The sequence below is a fragment of the Planococcus citri genome, chromosome 5 (genome assembly GCF_950023065.1).
Source record: "Planococcus citri chromosome 5, ihPlaCitr1.1, whole genome shotgun sequence".
Lineage (NCBI taxonomy): Eukaryota > Metazoa > Arthropoda > Insecta > Hemiptera > Pseudococcidae > Planococcus > Planococcus citri.
Genome location: NC_088681.1, coordinates 61942274 through 61964301, shown reverse-complemented (window position 1 = coordinate 61964301; position 22028 = coordinate 61942274). Strand labels below are relative to the sequence as shown.

Below are 22028 nucleotides of genomic sequence, written 5' to 3'. Positions count from 1 at the left end.
TGCTTGTATGTAGAACGTATCGATAATTATGCATTTCAAACTATTTTTTAAACATTGAGAAGTTGACATCCATTCGCGTAATTCAACAAACCAACAACTTTTTAAACATTGAGAAATTATCAATACAGAGATTGGATCGAATTTTTTTGAGTAAGTTTTTTCAAATTAATAAAATCTCCCTTGAAACATTGTGGTACTTACTGATACACTTTCTATTTAAATTAACTAAGTAAAGACTAGTATGGCACCGTGGTGCGATGAAAAGTATTTGTGGACTATTTTGCTTCTGTATTACCTACATACCTACATTTGTTCTTTATTTTAATTTTCTGCAGATCATCTCTGGAATAGAACTCTAATAGGGCGCAATTCCATTTACACTTTTTATCCAATCGCAGATATGAAAAATGATGATGGAATATTTTTAAAATTCGGCGTAAAATCAATCCGTGCTGATATCGTTTTTACAAATGATCAATCGAATATTGAGATTAAAATATTCTTAAATAACATGGATAGCTTGACAGATTACTCGGGGATCTACACATACACAAGTAGTTCTTATAACCCACAGATTACTCATTATGAGAAAAATATCATATCGCACACAGAATGGCGTAGATTCTGGATTAGAATCACAGCAGACGGATCATCAATTGAAGTTGGAAAAAATAGAGAACCTGCCTTTATGGTTTTAAAAACAACGCCTAGGCCAATCAAGTACTTTAGGTATGGCTGGTTACTCTGGTCATTATCGTGCTGACGGTTATGCTGAGTGGGTTATCTTTCCGAACGACAAAATACAAGGTACGTTGCATTTCAATGAAATTGTTAACCCTTGGGAGGTTACCTAAGTTTCCATATTTGAGAAACCAGTTATTCTGCCCAGTTGGCCAAATCACAAAAAAGTTACATAAGTGGTGGTCTTTGGTCGGTAAAAAGGCCACAAAGTTGAAAGACAATGAGGCGCTCAGGTCATCACCTTGTGTTGACAGACGCACTTGTGCTATGCGTTGATAAAATGGTCAGAAAGAACCTCAGAATCACTGTATCTGATTTGGAGGGCAATTCATTACTGGTGAATATAAGTACGTGTTATTTACCACAAAATGGGGATAGTCCAGGAAAATTAGCATTCCATTGGGAAAAGACGTGAGGTAGAAAGCTGAATAATTTTGGTATAGGTGTTAGTCGATTTTCATATTGTGCTAAACACGAATCTGAGATGTCCCTTCGCGACTCTGCTGAGCGTTCTCCCCTATCATGGATCCAAGCCCCCCCCCCAATTTAGTTTTTAGCCAACAGACAGGTGAGTAAACACATCCTGACAAAAATCATGATTTCTTTAAAATGCTGAAAAAATCAAAACTTTTTTGAATTTCTGACAAAAATCTGGAACTTTGGCCAAGAATCAAGACTTTATAGGATCTGTGGTCACAAAATCGAGACTTTTTTGTATTTCTGGCTAAAATCAGGACTTTTTCATACTCTGCCTAAGAAATCGAGAGTTTTTATTTCTGGCAAAAATCATAACTTCTTCGAGATCCTAAAAAACAATCCAAACTTTCTTGACTATGGTAAAAAGACCAAGGCTCCAAAATTTATGGCAAAAAATCTGAAATTTTTCGAAAATTCGACAAAAGTTAGGACTTTTTTTAATTTTTGGCAAATAATCAGTTTTTTTAAAAAAAAAAATCTCTGGTTAGAAAATGGAAACTTTTTCTAATTTTTGGCAAAAATCAGCACTTCTTCAAAATCCTTAAAAAATCAGTATTTTCTAAAATCTTGCAAAAAAACCAAGACTTTTTAAAAATTATTTTGACAAAAATCATGATTTTGGACAAAAAACAGGACTTTTTTGCAATTTTGACAAGAAAGTAGGACTTTCTATAGTAAATGTTACGCAAAAAAATATATTTGATAGGCACTTGGCACTACCGATGAGCTGCTGAGTGATCATTGCATGGCGATATTTCGATATCATGAATTTTTTCATTAAAATTACCAAGTAAGTAGATTTTTTGTTGACAATTCTGTTTTTTTTTTTTTTTTTTTTTTTTTTTTTGTTGGCGATAGTTGTGCTTTTCATTTTTTAGATCTTGTTGATTCTCAACTTACTTAATAATGAAATGAAACGCTCTGTTTGCAGTTTTGTTCGTAAATTTTTGGTATTGAACCACAATATTGGTAAAATCGTCTAGGAATTGATTTTCCCTGTGAAACAACACCCATATCGTTAGGGAATATTTTCACGTTTTAGGGCATATTTTGGCATTTTTTCAGGGAATATCTAAGCGCATATTTGTTTTTTTTTTTTTTTAGGAAAGAATATCCGAGCTCTGCTTATTAACATAAACCGACTCATTCTCAATTACCCCAACTCACCTTAAGAGTAATTTTATTTGTTTTATAGTGATCCATATGCATACTAAGTAATTTGTTTACAACTGGTATTTTTACATTATACCTATTTACGTTTCGTATTTATATTTTTATACAGCTAAATTACTAGTATTCCTGGGATAACAAAATAATTGGCACCCGAACAAATGAACTTCAGACTTCAAACCAAATCGTTTCGCTTCCATCCTATGAGTCCGGACAAATCCATAAATTCACAGAAGTGAGAAATACTCGTAATTTAATTTCACTATGATTTCTACCTCTATCATGTTTGATTTTCGAACATTATTCCGCATTGTTATTAGTAATAAAATGAAGTATAAAAGTATTTTTGTACTAATTATTATGTGACCATATCGCATCGGTAGGTATTGGCTCAGCACCAACCCGGCCACAAATTCGGCATTTGGAATGATTAGTTAATAAAAATGATCACAATATCTTGAGTAGGTATACTTTGGGTTCACTGAAATTCGGGAACTAATACTTTTTCGGTCGAAAATTTTTAAATTTTCTCAGCGTACCTGACTAACAAACCACAGACCACGGACACTTTGACCTACCGAAATTAAAAGTTAAAAATTTCAGATCTATTCTCAATAAGTTCTTCTCCTGTTTTTCTATTTATCATTTTTCTACATTTTTCAACGTTTCAACATCGATTTATCCAGATCCAAAATATGGTTCATTGGAAGGGCACGTCTCCCACCATTTTGTATCCAAATTTAGAGCTACCGAAATTGATCTTTTAATGTTTAACAAATTTTCAAACACAATTATTGAAATTCACATCTTGTATTTCGATTTTTCATGTTTTTGTATCAATTGAAACTGCTTTCAAGTGATTTTGAATCTTCAGGCACAAGTCGCGTCTTCACTCCAGGGTACTAGAATTGCTTTAGCTTTTTAAAAATAATTATTGGAAAAAAAGAGAGATTATTCTGCAACCTTTTGGCAAAAAAGCAAGACTTTTTAGCAATTTTAGGGGGTCAAGTCCAATTTTTTGGAACTTTTTAAATAAAATCAATAATTTTGAGCGCGAGAAACGAGACTTTATGGAATTTTTAAACAAACGATTAAAACTTTAGGTTTATTTTTGGCTGAACGCGAGACTATGACAATTTTATATACTTATAGTTAGCACAAAGCATGACATTTTAGAAATTTTTGACGAAATGGCGAAACTTATTAGCAATTTTTAGCCAAAACGTGAGACTTTGACAACGCGAGAGTTGGACAGTTTGAATTTTTGAAATTTTTATTTTAAAAAGTAATTTACCGTCTCTTGTGCCCTGTACAATTTTTATTCCGAAAAAAAGTGTGAATTTTGTGGAAAATATGGTCTGTTGAAAAAAGTTTTAAGAGTCACAAGAAAATCTGACGTGCCGCAAAATTGCAACAATGTATGTAGCTAACCATTTTTTGTATACATTTTTTGCAGATCTTTCCCAGTACAGAACTTCAACTACCTACGATGACGCTTACACACTTTATTCGATCGAAGATATAAAAAATGATGAAGGATTGTTTTTGGAATTCATGGTGAAAGTTGATCAAGACGCTCATATTATTTTTTCTCCAACAAATGAAACCCAGTTTCGTACGATTTTCGAAGAAAACTTTCCAAAACACAAACTTACTCAAAAGTAAGCGATTTTCGGTCTTCCAATCACTCAGATGAACCAAAAAATTGATCTTGAATTTTCGATAGCAAGGGCCTAAGTCAACGTAGGATTTAAAAAACTGTCTTTTGGAAATGGACCATTATTTCAAAGCACGACTTTTTTTTTCAAAAATTACCTTTTTTGAGAACCCATAAATGACGTGGTGAAACAGGAAAACAAATAAAAATATATGTGACCGTCCGCGATAAAACCGACCATCCGTCGCAAAAAATCGAAAACTTTTTTTTGCCTATTTTTGGGCCTCAAATGGTTTAGGGAACAAAAATTCGCGAAAAAAAATTTTCGATTTTTTTGCGACGGATGGTCGGTTTTATCGCGGATGGTCACATATACCCATTACTTTATTTAAAAAAATATAATTTCGGGCTTACGTCAAAGTCAGTACTATACGAGTATATCCTGTGTTTTCCTTATCACACAAATGATTAGACGAATTATCTGAATTATTATACTCGTACATGTTGCAATATGGCAACTAATGAGTATTTTTTTTTATAAACAGGTACCATAAAAATATTCGCCATTCGCAGTTACACAAGACTGAAGTGAGCAAGTGTCAGTTGTTGGTAATAAAAATCGGTATTAGTACATACCGTACAAAATGCTTTCACAGATTAACGCGGTCGGTGTTTGCTTAGTGATTATTATTATCCTGTGTGGAATCAACGGTGAAAATGACACAACTAGCAGAGGAGATGAAATAAATAGCAGTGGCAATGGAATAGGTAACTTTCATATTTCCGAATTTACAGTTTAAGTGCCCAATTAAGATCTGATCAACCTTTTTACGGTTATCATAGTTTTATCATGCTCTCTAATATTAACCGTTTCATTGATGAATGATTTGAACTTCAACTCTATAAGAGATAAAAATTGAGTCGCATGCGTAATTTTCACACTTTAATACCCACAACCTGGTTTAAAAAGGATGGACCCATAGCTCAAATCTTCATCAACCACTCAAAGTCCACATATCGAGTCAATTGCAAACATTGTTTAGTAGATTCAGAGCCTCTTTTTAAAACAGGGTTGCCAAGAACCTATGAGATCAAATTTTCAGCTGCAAAAAGTTCATTACAGGCCATTTTGAAGTACCTATTTCTAGAGCTCTAGAGAAAACCCATAATTTTCTACAGGCTTCAAACTGACTCGAAAATGACCTCTGATAACATTCCATCGGTTAGGTACTTATCAAGATATTGCTTCATAAAATTATAAGTAAAATGATTTACTTACTTATGTTACTATGTACGTAAGTGGTTATACTTTCACACACTTAAAAATCTCACTTACCTGAAACAAAGAAAAATACAACAGTGGATTAGTATAATTTATAAAGTTGATAAGAATTTGCAATTTTTACGATCCGTCAATCTTCAAGCGCTCGATAGAGGGCTAAAAGTGGCATTGAATTTCGAATTCAGTGGATCAAGGATGGTCGAAACCTCAAATCGCAACTTTAGGGGGGGGGGGGTGATCGAGAGACTGCACATGTTTCACTACACAAAATGTACAGCAGTTTTTTGAAGAAAAAAAATATATATATTATACCCATGGATAAAAAACCTTAAAAAATTCATAAAATCAATTTTTTCAATATTTTTAATTTCGATTGAAATTTTTTCCAAAAAAATACGTAGCATAAAAAACGCTAAACTGGATTTGGACCAAATTTATAAATTTCAACCGCGTTAGGTACAAATTTTTAGTAAAAAATTGAATTGCGTCATTTTGAGAGCCCATGACACCTTTTTTGAAAGACTTGCTCAACTTTTGCCTATTCGTCTTGATCAAAACATGAAAATAAGCAAGGAAAAAATGTCCAAAGCTGACACACAACTGGTACAACTAAAATATATATATTTTTTTTTTATAAAACATGCAGTCGTTTTAAAATATTTTATTATCAATTTGTCGACAATATAATTTCACGATTTCATGTTTACCGGAAAAACAAATTGATATAAGTATAGCAAAGGGAACATGGGGAATGATTTTAAAAAACGCAAACACACTCATACAAGCAGCAAAAACTAACGGTCAGGATGTTCGCAATACGATTTCGCGATTATTCGTGGAATTGGTTATCCACTTTCCGAATTGACCGAATTGATAAAAAATGTCCATCCGGTATACCTAACTGATTTTGAACGATAGACTAAAATCAGAGGATATCCTGTTGGAGTTATCTCATTAAAACGAACACTAATTATGAGAAAATTGCCAACCATTTTAATAAATAGATTTTACAAAATAAAAACGAAATTACACCTCGAGCAAACATTTTTCAAAAAAAGTGTTTCAAATAAGCTGATTATAATCTGATTTTTCAATGCTTCGCATCAAATTTTCATCTGTTAGGATAAGCACGTCTCATCTGTCACGTCACGATTCGCACATACGATCTGATAGATATTACCGGTTATGAGAGTATAGGGGAATGAAAGAAACATGCTGTATTTCATCAGAGAAAATTTTGACATGAGATTTTACATGAAAAGGAGACAAATTGATGAACCGCATCTTTTACTTTATCAAAGAAATCAATATAAGTGGTGGTGGTATGACTACACAGAAACGCACCAAAAATGCACAAACACTTCACCATACAAAGTTAACAATATTTAATTTTTTTTTTGACACATCCGCATCATACCTACACGGAAAAAAAAATTAATAAAAATTACTATTTCAGTATAGTAACCGGATCCCATTCAAAAATAATAGTGATTTTTACTCAGCCAAAAAATACATTTTATCTAGAATTAGGTAAACATTTATTACTCTCAAAGTAAAATTTACTAATCTGATAGTAAAATTTACTATTCTCATAGTAAAAATCACAATATTTTTGAATGGGATCCGGTTACTGTATGAAATAGTAAAAATTATCTATACTTTTTTTTTTCCGTGTAACAGCATACTTACCTTATTGGCAATTATTTTCTTTTTTTGCAGATTTTTCAAAGTGCAGACATTTAACAACCAACAACGGCTCCTATATATTTTATCCAGTTGAAGACATAAAAAATGAGGGAGGATTTTTCTTAAGATTCAACGTAAAAGCTGAACGCGGTGTTCATATTATATTTTCTTCAACAAATCTAATTGCAAACAGTGATCACAAAGGTTTTGAAGTAGTTATAAGTGGTGGCAAGGACAATGCCATTTCGGAGATACGAACAACTCAAGCTTCAGATAAAAATACATCACATACACACTATGAAAAGAACATGGTTTCATCTGAAGAATGGCGTCAATTTTGGATTCGAATCACCTCAGATGGAACATTGATTGAAGTTGGAAAGAAAGGCAGCATTCCGTTTATGTCTTCGAGAACAGAGCCTCGGTTGATCGAGCACTATAGATTCGCCAGTGATAACAATTCCATTAACTATGCGTTTCTGTGCTTTGAGAGGAATTACATAGGTAGGTAATATGGGTTAAGTCATAATACGATTGCTTAGTAAAGTAGTGAATTCAAACATGATAAGAAAAAGAGTAGGTACAAATTGTAACCCATCCTTCCTCATCAAAGAACGAAAAAGAAAAAAACTTCTCAACGCCAAAATTGCAAATCATTTCAATTTAGCATAAAAAACCTTTTATTTCGATTTTTTTGCAGATGTTTCCCAGTATAGAACTCTAACAACCTACGATGACACTTACACATTTTATCCGATCGAAGAAATGAAAAAAAATGGCGCAATTTTCCTTGAATTCATGGTGAAAACTGATCAAGACGCTCACATTATTTTTTCTCCAACAAATGAAACTGTGAAAAAGGATGAGAAAATTTTCAAATTAATTTTAGGTAGTCATACGAATACAATTTCAGCAATCAAAACCTCTGAACTAGATGAACCGGGAAGCAAACACCACGAAGAAGATATATTATTGCCGGACGAATGGCGTCCATTCTGGATTCGAATTGCACAAGATGGAGCATCAATTCAAGTTGGAAAGAATGCAAGTCCCACTTTCATGTCTTTGAATACGGAGCCCAGGCCAATCAAGTATTATGGATTTGCAAGCACTGGTGGTTTCGCTAACTGGGCGTTTCCAAGTCTCAAGGACAGTAAAACAGGTTCTGTCAACTGCCCTATAATTTCGGACACTATCGGTTTCTGCAATTTTCATGATAAAAAATAATTTTCTTTGCTTCAGTGACGAATGTGTGCATTCCTTCACCATGCGGTCCAAACAGCGAATGTAAACAAAAAGACAACCGCGCAATATGCTTTTGCAAGAAAAATCAGCTAGATTCTCCTTTAACGTGCAGGTTTGAATGCATTTTCAATTCGGAATGCCCACAAGACAAAGCCTGCATCGGGAAAACATGCCAAAATCCGTGCGCTGGAATGTGCGGCAAAAATACAAGTACAAAACATCTTGCGCAGTAGGCAAGATTAACCGACTTTGCTCTGTTATACAGGAAAATAAACAAACAATTAAACAATTGGTTTTATAAACAATTTGAGGCGTGTAATTTACAAAACAAATACTGAAATTTACCAATTTACCTAAATTTACGGATTTACCAAAATTTACCAATTTACCGAAATTTAGCAATTTACCAAAATTTACCAATTGACCAAAATTTACCAATTTACCAAAATTTACCAAGTTACTAAAATTTACCAATTTACCGAAATTTACCGATTTACCAAAATTTACCGATTTACTGAAATTTACCAATTTACCAAAATTTATCAATTTACCAAAATTTACCAATTTACCAACATTTACCAATTTACCAATATTTACGAATTTACCAAAACTCACCCCAGCAATTTATCAACATTTACCTCCGTAATTTACCAGACATTACCCACTAATTTACCAATTTTCCAATTTAGCAAAAATTACCCCAGCAATTTACCAACATTCACCTCAGTAATTTACCAGACATTTCATCACTAATTTACCAATTTTTTACCGAATTTTTACCGACTTTTTAAAATAACCTCAGTAATTTACTGCCAAAGGTTTTTACCAATTTACCAAAAATAACCCCAGCAATTTACGAAAATTTACCAATTGGAATACCAATTTACCAATAAAAATTACGCCATTAATTTACCAAAACAAAAATTACCTAAGCAATTTACCAAAATTTTCGACCAACTTTAATTACGAGTAATTCACCAAAAATAACTAATCATTTTATTTACTAAAAATTACTATTAATTCACCAAAAAAAAACACAACATTATCAAAATTTACTGGCTATTTACCAAAAACTTAATGTTTTTTGTTGAAACAAAAATTACACTAGAAATTTTTGAAAAATTTTGATTTTTTATGGCAAAAAAATTTTGGACGGATAAAATTAACAAAAAAATTGACAAAAAAATCAACAAAAAATGTTCTCCTCTTGACTCGCGCGGGATTCGAACACCCGACCTCCGGCGCACCAATCTGCAACCTACACACCCTAACCACCCCATCTGTTTGTTGGGGGTGAGCCGTTTGCGAGATATAAGGGTTTACACAAATTTCTGCTTATCCATAACGTTGAAACACACTTAAACGTTCATATCTCGTAAACGGCTGAATCGATTTCGACCAAATTAAAAATTTCTCTAGTTCAGTATCAAAGCAATATTTTGCCATCATCAGTTTCGACTTAAAGTTCGGAGCTTTTGAGTTCAGCGTGACACAAATTTATACATAAATTGATATATACATACATACATACATACATACATATATATATAAACTTATCTCGTTTTGCGCCATACGTCTTATCGTGATCAGCACACTCCGAAACGTCAAGAAAATCCACCCCCACCCAATTCTTGAACCATCATGACAAATACAATACCTCACTTTTCCGTTTCACGGCAAAGTCGGTAATTTTCCGTTTCACGGCAAAGTCGGTAAAATGCGAAGTAGAAAACCATGCGCCTATATGTAGCTGTTTAGCTGGATTAACAGGAGATTCATCAACAGAATGTGTTGAAGAAGGTAAGCACTGCAAATAATTAGAAATGGTTTTTTATGGTATGTACTAATTTTATTCTAGACTCATAAGTATATTTGCTTATTCATCACACCATTTGCAGAGTTCTCCAGTTGATTTATTCTCTTTGAAACTTTGAGCATCCCTATCTCCTTTTGTAAATGCACTTTGAGAACTGTTATTTGTACCTACCTGCCTGATTGTCATTATATTACTTTACGCACATATTCTTTCAGTATGTATGTACGTGAATTTGACAAAAAGGATGACCGGGGGTACATTTTACTGAATTTTGCAGTAATTTGCACCAAACTTGTTTTCTCCTGGTAGGTAGGTACTAGGTAACTAGAGGTACATAGTAGGTATGCCGTGTATGCACACTTCGTTTTTTTTTATGTTCTGGGTATACATATGTTTTAATTCTTTAAAATTAAATTAAGAATTTGCAGGACTTGATATATTTTTGATGTGTATTAAATATTCACGTTGGCGAATCATCTCAGCTCTGAACTGGGCACTCACCATCATTGAAGAAAAAAAAACGAATTTCATCTAGCTAAACACTTCAATATTATTTTTTGCAGATCTTCCTAAATACAGAAGCTTAACAACCCACTCAGAAGGACACACATATTACCCAATCAGCGTTATGAAAAATAATAACCAAATTTTCATGAAGTTCAACTTGAAAACTGAAGGAACCCTTACATTGTTTTTTATTCAACAAATTCATTCGTGACGACGCATAACCAATATTTTGCAGTGGCGTTTAGTTCAAATAAATGGGATAGAAACATCGAATCAAAACCAAATTATTTCATCATGATTTATAATGAATACAATTTACTATCAAATGAAGAATGGCGTCCGTTTTGGATTCGAATTACTCCAGATGGATCATTAATTGAAGTTGGAAAGAATATTGGGAAACTCCCATTCATGTCTATAAAAAAAGATCCTCAGCCAATCAAGTACTTTGGATTTGGTAGTTATAATAATGTTTGTCACTGGAATTTTGTAAGTTCCAAGGACACTAACATAGGTATGTATAATATGCACAATTGCACACTCACAATATGAGTCGAAAAAAAAAAACATCCGTATCCTAGATTTTCACAAAAATTGGTAGAAAAGTTAACTTTGAAAGGGAGACTACCCAGAAAAATTTTCCGCCCTCCATCAGTTCAAGGAGGTAAGCCAGAGGTTCTCAAAGTAAGGTCATTTTTTGAAGAAAGCGTGCCTTTTTGCCACTTTTGGGTAGTATAACCTATGCAATACCTTGGTCACCACCCTCAAAAGTTTCAATTTGAGTTTATGATCCTCCCTGACTTATTGAATTGAAAATTCCATACCAGGCTTAGCTCCCTCGATAAAGCGCTTGAAGAATGATGGATCGCGAAAATTACAATTTTTCAACAACTTGAAAGCACTTTTCCACCATTAAAAATTTCTTTTATGAAAAACTAACGCCAGATTTGCGTTTAACGGGTCAAAACACCACGATTATCACACTTTTTGCGATTGTTGCTATCGAATTTTCAAAATTCACATTTTTCAACTCATTTTGTAGCTCAGTAAAATCTTACACTTGAAGTCAAAAAAATTTCTATCTCAGTAATTTTCTCATGAATATGTGGATTTCCTGAAATATAGGTAAAAAATGAATGATACACGTTTTGGTTCAAATAGAGAAAAAATACACATGTAGAAGTGTTCGAGGTATACTTTTCGGGATACTGAAAGGCTGTACTTTTCTCCATTTTGGTACCTACTCGTAGTACACGCGGTTTTAAGTTGACTCAGGCGCTCACTGTGATAAAAAATATTTGTATTGGATTTTCTTTAGCCCATTATTTCAGCAAACTATTTACAGTTGTTTCTACTTTATTTTTTTACAGATCTTCTCCGGTACAGAACTCATAGGTCAGTGTCCGTGGATTCAACACTTTACCCTATTGCAGATATAAATAGTGATGATGATTTTTTTTTGGAATTCAACGTCAAAGCATATGGTTCCGCTCGAATCATTTTTACAGAAATAAACGATCCTAAAATATCTGATATTTCAAAAAATGATACAAAGTATCGGGATCTGGATATTTTTCATGTGGTCATAGAAGATACGCATTTAGCAATCCGAACAACTCCTGCCGGAGAAGAACAGGTTCGACATGAAGAGAAAAATCTCATATCACTTGAAGAATGGCACCAATTTTGGATTCGAGTTACAACAGATGGATCATCAATTGAATTTGGAAAAAACGGGGGACGTGCCTTGGCATCTTTGAAAACCAAGCCTAGGATAATCAAATACTTTGGGTTTTCTAGTGATGGAGATGGTGGTCCTGATTGGGCTTTTCCACCCCAGAAAGGTATGCAGAATTTCAATAAAATAATGTTAATAACTAGTTGGCATTTGTGTATGAGGGGGTTAGTTCTGATAGTAGGAAACGAGAAAGCGGACGAATCATCGCGATTAACATTTTTTCAAAATAAAGAAGGGTTCATTTTTCAAACAATCAAATTTTAAAAATCATCACTTTAGGAATAAATTTCACTTTCTGATAACTATTTTTTATGAGTATGTAATAAGGATTACGATTCAGTCATACTACATACATGTTTGTTTGCGAATCGTTCTATGCAATTTACATATTTTAGCCTATTCATACGTAGGTACATATGTTTATGTGTTTTGTTTTTTATTTTTGTGCAGCTAAAGTTCTTATATTTCTATAATTACAACTGGCTCTCGAACACAAAAACTTCACAGCGTCAAACTGAATATTTTTGCTTCGATTTAATGACTCTGCTCCAATATTTCAAAAATTTTCCGTGTATATGTTTCGCGCTTCAGTTGGAACTTCATGAATACCGCTCCTCGGCATCATGTTACCGACATTGAATACACATTCCACAACTTGTATTCAACTTTCAGTGAATCCATTGGAAGCAAAATCTTTCAGCCGTTCAAACCGAGTTTCACGATCGATGAACCAAATTATCAATCCATAAACTTACGTAGGATGTTTATTTATATTAGTATTCAATTTGATTTTAAATAATTTATATAAGTTAATAAAAATATCAAATTTCAAAAAGTGCTCGATAAAGAGAGATTTTCTTAAGAATTCGACAGTAAAATAGAGATACCAAAAATTATACATCGTTGTTGGAATATCACATCCTCTCAGCTAGGTACCTGTATAAACACCAGTTTCATGCGATTTTCGATGAAAAAATGTTCAAAACACGAATTTACTTACTCAAAAATAAGCGATTTGCAAATTTTTAACCGCTCTGATGAATCAAAGAATTGGCCATGGATTCTTAAACACTTATCTTTTGGAAATGGGCAATTTATCTCAGAACGTGTTAGGTAGAGACTAGAACGAAAAAAGCGCGATTTTTTTTTCAAAAATGTCTCTTTTTGAGAACCCATAAATGACGTGATGAAACAGGAAGACGAGAAAAATAAGTACACAGTATTTTATTTTAAAAAAATATAATTTTGGGCTTACGTCAGTGTCAGTACTATATCCTGTGATTTCCTTATCACACAAATGATTAGACGAATTATCTGAATTATTATACTCGTACATGTTGCAATATGGCAACTAATGAGTAAGTATATTTATAAATACCATAAAAATATTCGCCATTCGCAGTTCCCCTTACGCAAGACTGAAGTGAGGATGTGTCAGTTGCTGGTAATAAAAATCGGTATTAGTACAAAATGCTTTCACAGATTAGCGCGATTGGTGTTTGTTTAATGATTATTAACATTCTGTGTGGAATCGACGGTGAAAATGACCCAACTAGCAGAGACGATGAAATAAATAGCAGTGGCAATGAAATAGGTAAGTATCATCTTTTCGAATTTAGAGTTTCAAGTGCACAATTAAGATCTAATCAACCTTTTGACGCTTGTCACAGTTTTATCACGCTCTCTATGTATATTAACCGTTTCATTGATCAATGAGTTGAATTTCAACTCTCTAAGAGATAAAAATTGAGTCGCATGCGTAATTTTCACACTTTAATACCCACAACCTGGTTTAAAAAGGATGGAACCATAGCTCAAATCTTCATCAACCACTCAAAGTCAACATATCGAGTCAATTGAGAACATTGTTTAGTAGATTCAGAGCCTCTTTTTAAAACAGGGTTGCCAAGAACCTATGAGATCAAATTTTCAGCTGCAAAAAGTTGATTATACTCGTAGCCCATTTTGAAGTATTTCTAGAACTCTAGAGAAAACCCATAGGTAATTTTCTGCAGGCTTCAAATTGACTCGAAAATGACCCTTATCAGGATATTGCTTCATAAATTAATAAGTAAAATGATTTACTTACGTAGTTACTATGTACGTAAATGGTTACTTTCACACACTTCAAAATCTCACTTACCTGAAACAAAGAAAAATACAACAGTGGATTAGTATAATTCATAAAATTGATAAAAATTTGCAATTTTTACGATCCGACAATCTTCAAGCGCTCGGTAAAGGGCTAAAAGTGGCATTGAATTTCGAATTCAATGGATCAAGGATGTTCAAAACCTCAAAATCGCGACTTTAGAGGAGGAGGGGGAGGGGTGATCGAGAGACTGCACATGTTTCACTGCACAAAATGTATAGCTGTTTTTTGAAAGAAGAAAAATATTATATCCACAGATAAAAGACCTTAAAAAATTCATAAAATCAATTTTTTTGAAATTTATTCCAGAAAAATACGTAACATAAAAAACGCTGAACTGGATTTGGACCAGATTTGTAATTTTTAACGACGACGTTAAGTACAAATTTTTAGTAGAAAATTGAATTGCGTCATTTTGAGAACCCATGACACCTTTTTTGAAAGACTTGCTCAACTTTTTCCAATTCGTCTTGAAATCAAAACATGAAAAAAAACAAGGAAAAAATGTCTAAAGCTAACACACAACTGGTGCAACTCGAATATTTTTTTTTATAAAACATGCAATCGCATTAAAATATTTTATTATCAATTTGTCGACAATATAATTTCATGATTTCATGTTTACCGGAAAAACAAATTGACAGCAAAGGGAACATAGGTAATGATTTTAAAAAACGCAAACACACGCATACAAGCAGCAAAAAATAACGGTCAGGATGTTCGCAATACGATTTCGCGATTATTCGTGGAGTTGGTTACCCACTTTCCGAATTAACCGAATTGATGAAAAATGTCCATCCGGTATGCTAAGTAATTTTGAACGATCGAATAAAATCAGAGGATATCCTGTTAGAGTTGGCTCAATAAAACGAACACTAATAATTATGAGAAAATTGCCAACGATTTTAATTAAGTATTTTTTCAAATTAAAACGAAATTACAGCCCGAGCAAACATTTTTTTTAAAAGTGTTTCAAATAAGCTGATTATAATCTGGGATTTCAATGCTTCGCATTAAACTTTCATCTGTTAGAATACCCGGGGAAAAAAGTTCAAACTTGGCCATACATGATCATGTATGACGACTTCATACATGATCATACTAAAAAAACATCTTGCGCAGTTCGCAAGATCAACCGACTTTGCTCTAAATAACCCCCAGCAATTTACCAATATTTACCTCAGTAATTTACCAGACATTACCTCAAAATTTACCAATTTACCAAAATTTACCAATTTACCAAAATTTACCAATTTACCAAAATTTACCAATTTACCAAAATTTACCAATTTACCAAAATTTACGGAACTACCAAAATTTGAACGATAAATCGATCAAAATCGATAAATCTGACTCACAACAATATTAAACTTGCCTAACATTCGACAAAACGAAAACAAACTTCAACAAAAATAAATAAATATTTATTGTTAACGGTCATTGACCTAACGATCAATAAACCAGACAAATGAGACTGAGCAAAAAGCTCGATGACTTTACTTTACGACGACAAGAATAATATTAACGCGAACTAACTTAGTAACTAACGAAAATAACGAAAAAACAACGATAATTTAACAGCCAACAGTTTACGCGATTTTACGAAAAGAACAAAAAACCATTTTATACGTAACCAACAATATATATATCGCGAAACCGAAATTCATTTTTAATAAAAAATAAAAACTTAAAAGTTACCGAACATAGTTCGTTACGGTTACGATTCCAATTTTGCCAACACCCCACCATAAAAATATTTTCCCTAACACGCGTACCACTTAAATAAACGTAAAACTTGTTGCTTCTTATCAATACCGGTGTTAGTAAACACTTTGAAACAAAATATTTTTACAGCAAAATTTCAGTTAAATTATACTTAAATTACATAAAAAACAACTCGAAAACTTAATTTAAGCATTAAACAATGACTCACAGAGTCTATCGAATACGGTACTTGTCGTGGCTTTGGTTAAAATATCGGCAAGTTGATCCGCCGAAGATATCTTTTGCAAGTAAATGATCTGTTTTGTGACTAAATCGCGTATATGATGATAACAGACATCTATATGTCTAGTACGTTTCGATTCGACCGTATTCGCAACGGCAATCGCTGCATTAGAATCGCAATACACCGGTACGGTGTCAATACGAACTTCTAATTCGACAAACAGATTTCGCCAAGCCAAGACTTCCTTTCCAGATGTACTTAACGCAACGTATTCAGCTTCACACGACGAAAGACTTACACAATTTTGTTTCTTGACTACCCAGTCAATAACGTTGCCATAATGTAACACGAAAATTCCAGACGTTGATTTTCTGTCTAAACAATCACCAGCGAAGTCCGAATCTACGTATACTCTAACAGAGTATTTATCAACGACTTCAGGTATTACGTAGGTAAGTTTCACGTTCAACGTACTACGTAAATACCTGAGAATACGCTTACTATATTCGAATAGCTCCTTGTTTGCCAAGTGCTGGTATCTGCTTAGAAAGTTTACAGCAAAAGCGATATCGGGACGTGTTCCCCTTGCTATGTAACTTAAACTTCCTAAGAGACCACGCACTTTGGTTTCATAACTTTTATCGAGCTTGAGATTGGTAATCTTCAAGCCCGGTTCGATTGGAGTTGAGATACTATTCGAATTAGATAAACCCTAATCATTAACTAACTGCTCGATATATGAATTTTGATGTATTTCTAACTTTTCTTTACTACGATTAATTTCCATTCCAATGAACTTCTTGCATTGTTCCAGGTCTCTGATTCCAAAACGCTCATTCAATCGCTTGACCAACCACTCAATTAGACGATCATCGCAACCTGTAATTAGAAAATCGTCTACGTAAACGACAAACACGCAACGTAGAGGATTTTCGGCATCGAAGTAGACACACGGATCAACTTTGCTCCTTACGAAACCGAGCGAAAGTAAATACTCATTCAATTTTGCGTTCCACGACTTGGGACTCGTTTTTAACCCATATAACGAACGTTTGAGAATATATACGACACCTTTTTCTTCGTTAGTCCCTTTCGGTGGGTTGAACATAATACCTCGGTTTATATCTCCATTGAGAAATGCAGTACTCACATCTAGCTGTCTCAACTGCCACTTGTTGACCATAGCTAGATTGAGCATCGAGCGTATTATCGGTTGATTAGGTGTTGGAGCGTATATTTCATCCAACTCATAAAAATGGTTGTCTTTGAAACCACGCAACACCAATCTAGCCTTAAATTTCACCCCACCATTCGAGTTGATTTTTTTCTTTAGAACCCACTTACTATCTACTTTCGAATAATTCTCTTTATTTACGCTTTTTTCAGATGCTGAATACCAAACGTCTTTGATCTCCATCGCCTTTAACTCTTCATCTATCGCTACACGCCAAAATTTCGACTCAGGACCGTTTAACGCTTCTTCATACGTAAGGTCATCGACCCCAGCGAGTGCAAAGCAAGCAAAATCGTCGCTACGTTCATCCGAAGATGATGTATCGATTAAACTACGATCTACTAAATTATCACCGCTACGTTCGGCTTCAGTCAGCTCATCTGGGTTTATCCAATTGGAGCAACCAGGAGCTGAATCAACGTTACTTACTGGTGTAACCGTAGGTACGATATTCACATCGCTTACACTCACTGATACCGATGTTTTTAACAAATGATCGTTAATAACATCGTGTATCTTACGCGTTTCGTCTACTTCTACGCAACTCGAATTCGTAAATTTATTTCGTAAAACATCGTACAATACATAACCTGTCTCTGTAAAACCGAGTAAAACCATATCGATCGACTTCTCATCAGTTTTCTTTCTCTTTTCAGGCGGTACTAGAACTCGTGCAACGCTTCCAAACAATCTCACTCTCGATAAATCCGGCTTTCGGCGATTCCACAGCTCGTACGGTGACAGATCGTTCAAGGCAGAATGCGGTAAACGATTGTACACGTAGTTCGCCGTGTATGCAGCGTAAAGCCAGAATTTATTCGTTAAACCGCCTTCGTACAGCAGAGCTCGCATCTTCTCTTGGATGGTTCGAAAGAAACGTTCGATGGTGCCATTATGCTGCTTTTCATAAGGCTCACTGTTCTGCATCGATATGCCTTTCTCATCGACAAACTCTTTGAAGGTACCTCCGATAAACTCACTAGCGTTGTCGCACCTAATACGCTTTACCTTCGTATTCCATAAAGTTTCACTAATATTTACATATTTTTTCAGGTAGGTACCTACTTCGGCTTTACTTCTCATTCCGAACGTTACTCCCCATCTCGTACAGTCATCTACGAAGCCAATCAAATATCGCTCGCCTTCTAGTCCTTCTGTAATAGGACCCATTACGTCAATATGAACGAGATCGAGCGGATTTGGATACCTATACCTACTTGAATCGTAGGTATGTTTCTTTTGTTTTGCTTTACAGCAAATTTGACACTGATTGAAAGGTGGGCAATCACATCCACGTAACTCAGGGATCTTATCTAGTACCGTCTTGCTCGTATGAGCCAACCTACAATGCCAGATGTCACCTTCACCTTTTAACCTATTTACTTTCTTTTTATTTTTCAGATTTACATCACTGTCACTGCTCGTACTGGTATTTCCTATACCTACACTTGAAACGTTCGAATTTCCAATACCAGAATCGTTACCTATCGTCGTCGAGTCATTACCTACATTTGTAGAGTCGCTATCTTCACTAGAGACCAACGCAGATGAATAATTTGAACAAGAATACAAAAGAGGAGGTATATTGATCATAAATTGAATCGTATACAATCCATTATCGTTAAGTACTAATCTAGAAACTATATTTCCCGCAGGGTCGACCAAACGAGGATCTTCATCGAAGAAGAAACGATAACCGTTCGCTACGATTTTCGACACGGACAGAAGACTAAAAGAAAGACTAGGTACGTAGTATACCTCGTTCAACCAATAGATGTTTCCGTCATCGGCTAGAACTCTCAATCGACCTACTCCTTCTTTGATCAAAGAGACTTCACAATGAGCGGATTGTAAACTTTCGTTTATTTTCCTCTCATCATGCAAGACTCCACGATGTTTCAGAAAATGCGACGTCGCACCACTATCGACGACAAACGTGATAAAATCGACGCCGTCGTCGTCGTTTGTCTCGACGTATGCATTTTCTTCACCGAGATTCAAAGCAGTCAAGTCACCTAAAAAATAGTTCGACCCGATATTTACGTTACGCGAATTTCCGAAATTAGAAATCGCAACACTGTCACCGAAACTACTACGACCGACACTATTTTTAACGAATTCATCTACGATATTACGACTACGACCTTCATCTAACGAGAAATTTTCTTTTTTTCCAGATATCGACGGAAAAAGACCTAACGCTATCGACGGACGAGGACCTGACGAACCGGACGAACCTGCAGTACCAGACGTACCCGACGTACCACTCGACGAACCGTTACCACCATTATTACGCGACGAATCACCGTTCTGCGGACAGTTACGACCGATATGCCCGGTTAGATTGCATCGATAGCAAACGATACTTCCCCAAGGGTTGGTATCGTTTCTATAATTCCCTCCGGCGGATCGACAAGACTTGGCCATGTGGCCCCGTTTATGACACTTATAGCAGGTACGATCTTTGGCTTGTACGAAGCCATTATTACCATTACGATCACCGTTACCGTTCGACGAATTACCGGACGAGTTCGAACTACGATTACGCGACTTATTACGATTACGATTACGACTATTATTATTTTTATTACCGGATTGATCGGATGCGGCCATTGCTGAACCGGTACTTGTCGAACTCTTCGAAGTCGAGGAGTTCTTCGAGGCATCTTCCAAACTCAAAAGCAACGATGAAATTAACTTTGGATTTGGGTCTCCAGCTGTGACGTGAACCAGTCCTCGAGCAGTCATACGCACTGATTCATACTTCGGCGAATTGCCTAACGCATTGATCAGATACGTATAGATCTCCGATGGAGTCAACTTCACGTCCAAACTCTCCATATCGTTGATTAACGTATAAAATGCCTCCAAGAACTCCTTCGGACCTTTGTACATATCGATGACAATCTTCGAAATACGAGTTGGACAGTCGATAATTGCTGCTTGGTTTTCCGCCTGGTACAAAGAGTTGAGCTCCGTCCAGAATACGTACGGGTCCTCTGTCTCCTTGACCAGTCGGAAAACGTTCTCAGCTACGTGCCTAATTAAAATTTCTAAAGCTTTCGCTTTTTTACGCGGCGATAACGTATTTACTTCGAGAATCGCGGTTTGAAGTCCTTTGGCCGCCAAAATGACCTTTATTTTTCGCTTCCAGGAAACGAAACCCGTACCGCGAAAGACCATCGACTCCATTGCACGATTATCACCGGCACCGAACATACTACCAGACGAACTACTCGAATCGGATTCTACAGCTGCTTCGTCGGACTCGTCGTCGTCGTCGCTACTATCACTAACGTCGCTCGGATCGTCGGATGGACCAGGAGGTGGAGGAGGTGGAGGACCGGATGACGGATTAGACGGAGGAGGAACGGGATCAACAGGGATCGTCGGATCGTCGGATGTCGAATCACCAAAACCTGCTGAACTTGGACCAGCTTCCGAATCGCCGGATGACTCAGATACGTGCTGTAACGTTACTTTACTTTTACCTTTCGACTTCGGTATACTTTGTTCTGGTTTTTCCTTTTCAGAAAAACCACGAAACTCGGCGCTCGATTTACGCTTATCTACACTACTGTCGTCGTCGTCTACGTTGACCGATTTTCCTGACCGCAAATAGGACAGGACTGTCGACATTTACTTCGTCGAACACTGCGTACCAAAAACAAACAGCTACACAAGCCGGATACTTTGACGAACGAATCCACACAGGATACCAAATACGTCGTCGAACTACAGAGCGTTTCACCAACCACGCTCACGCTACCATAAACGATAAATCGATCAAAATCGATAAATCTGACTCACAACAATATTAAACTTGCCTAACATTCGACAAAACGAAAACAAACTTCAACAAAAATAAATAAATATTTATTGTTAACGGTCATTGACCTAACGATCAATAAACCAGACAAATGAGACTGAGCAAAAAGCTCGATGACTTTACTTTACGACGACAAGAATAATATTAACGCGAACTAACTTAGTAACTAACGAAAATAACGAAAAAACAACGATAATTTAACAGCCAACAGTTTACGCGATTTTACGAAAAGAACAAAAAACCATTTTATACGTAACCAACAATATCGTTGCTTTATTAGGAAAAGGTCGTAACTACATGAAAGTTGATTTCTCAGAAAACGCATTTTAATTTTTAAAGAGCATTCTATCAAGTACACTTGATAGTTTTAGATGAGGTAAGAGAACATTTGGTTATCGCAATCATTTTCCTGCTAATTTTCAAAATAAACATCCTGGTAGCACTGATTTTTCATTTTTTTATTTGAGGAACTCTGAACTGAAAAAAGTAAAATTCAACAAAGGAACTTTCACCTTAAGTCAAGCTTTTTTCATCAAAAGCCCATAA

At 35.1% G+C, this 22028-nt stretch overlaps 1 protein-coding gene and 1 long non-coding RNA gene across 2 annotated transcripts in view; one reads left to right on the top strand and one right to left on the bottom strand.

Annotated features, from left to right (window-relative positions):
* The window catches only part of LOC135848027 (uncharacterized), a 623146-nt gene that overhangs the window by 354329 nt on the left and 246789 nt on the right, over positions 1-22028 (bottom strand). The window lies entirely within an intron of this gene.
* Positions 279-2731, top strand: LOC135847966 (uncharacterized). The gene is made up of 2 exons (XR_010559285.1): positions 279-807; positions 2501-2731. It is a non-coding gene; the product is annotated as an uncharacterized LOC135847966 (long non-coding RNA).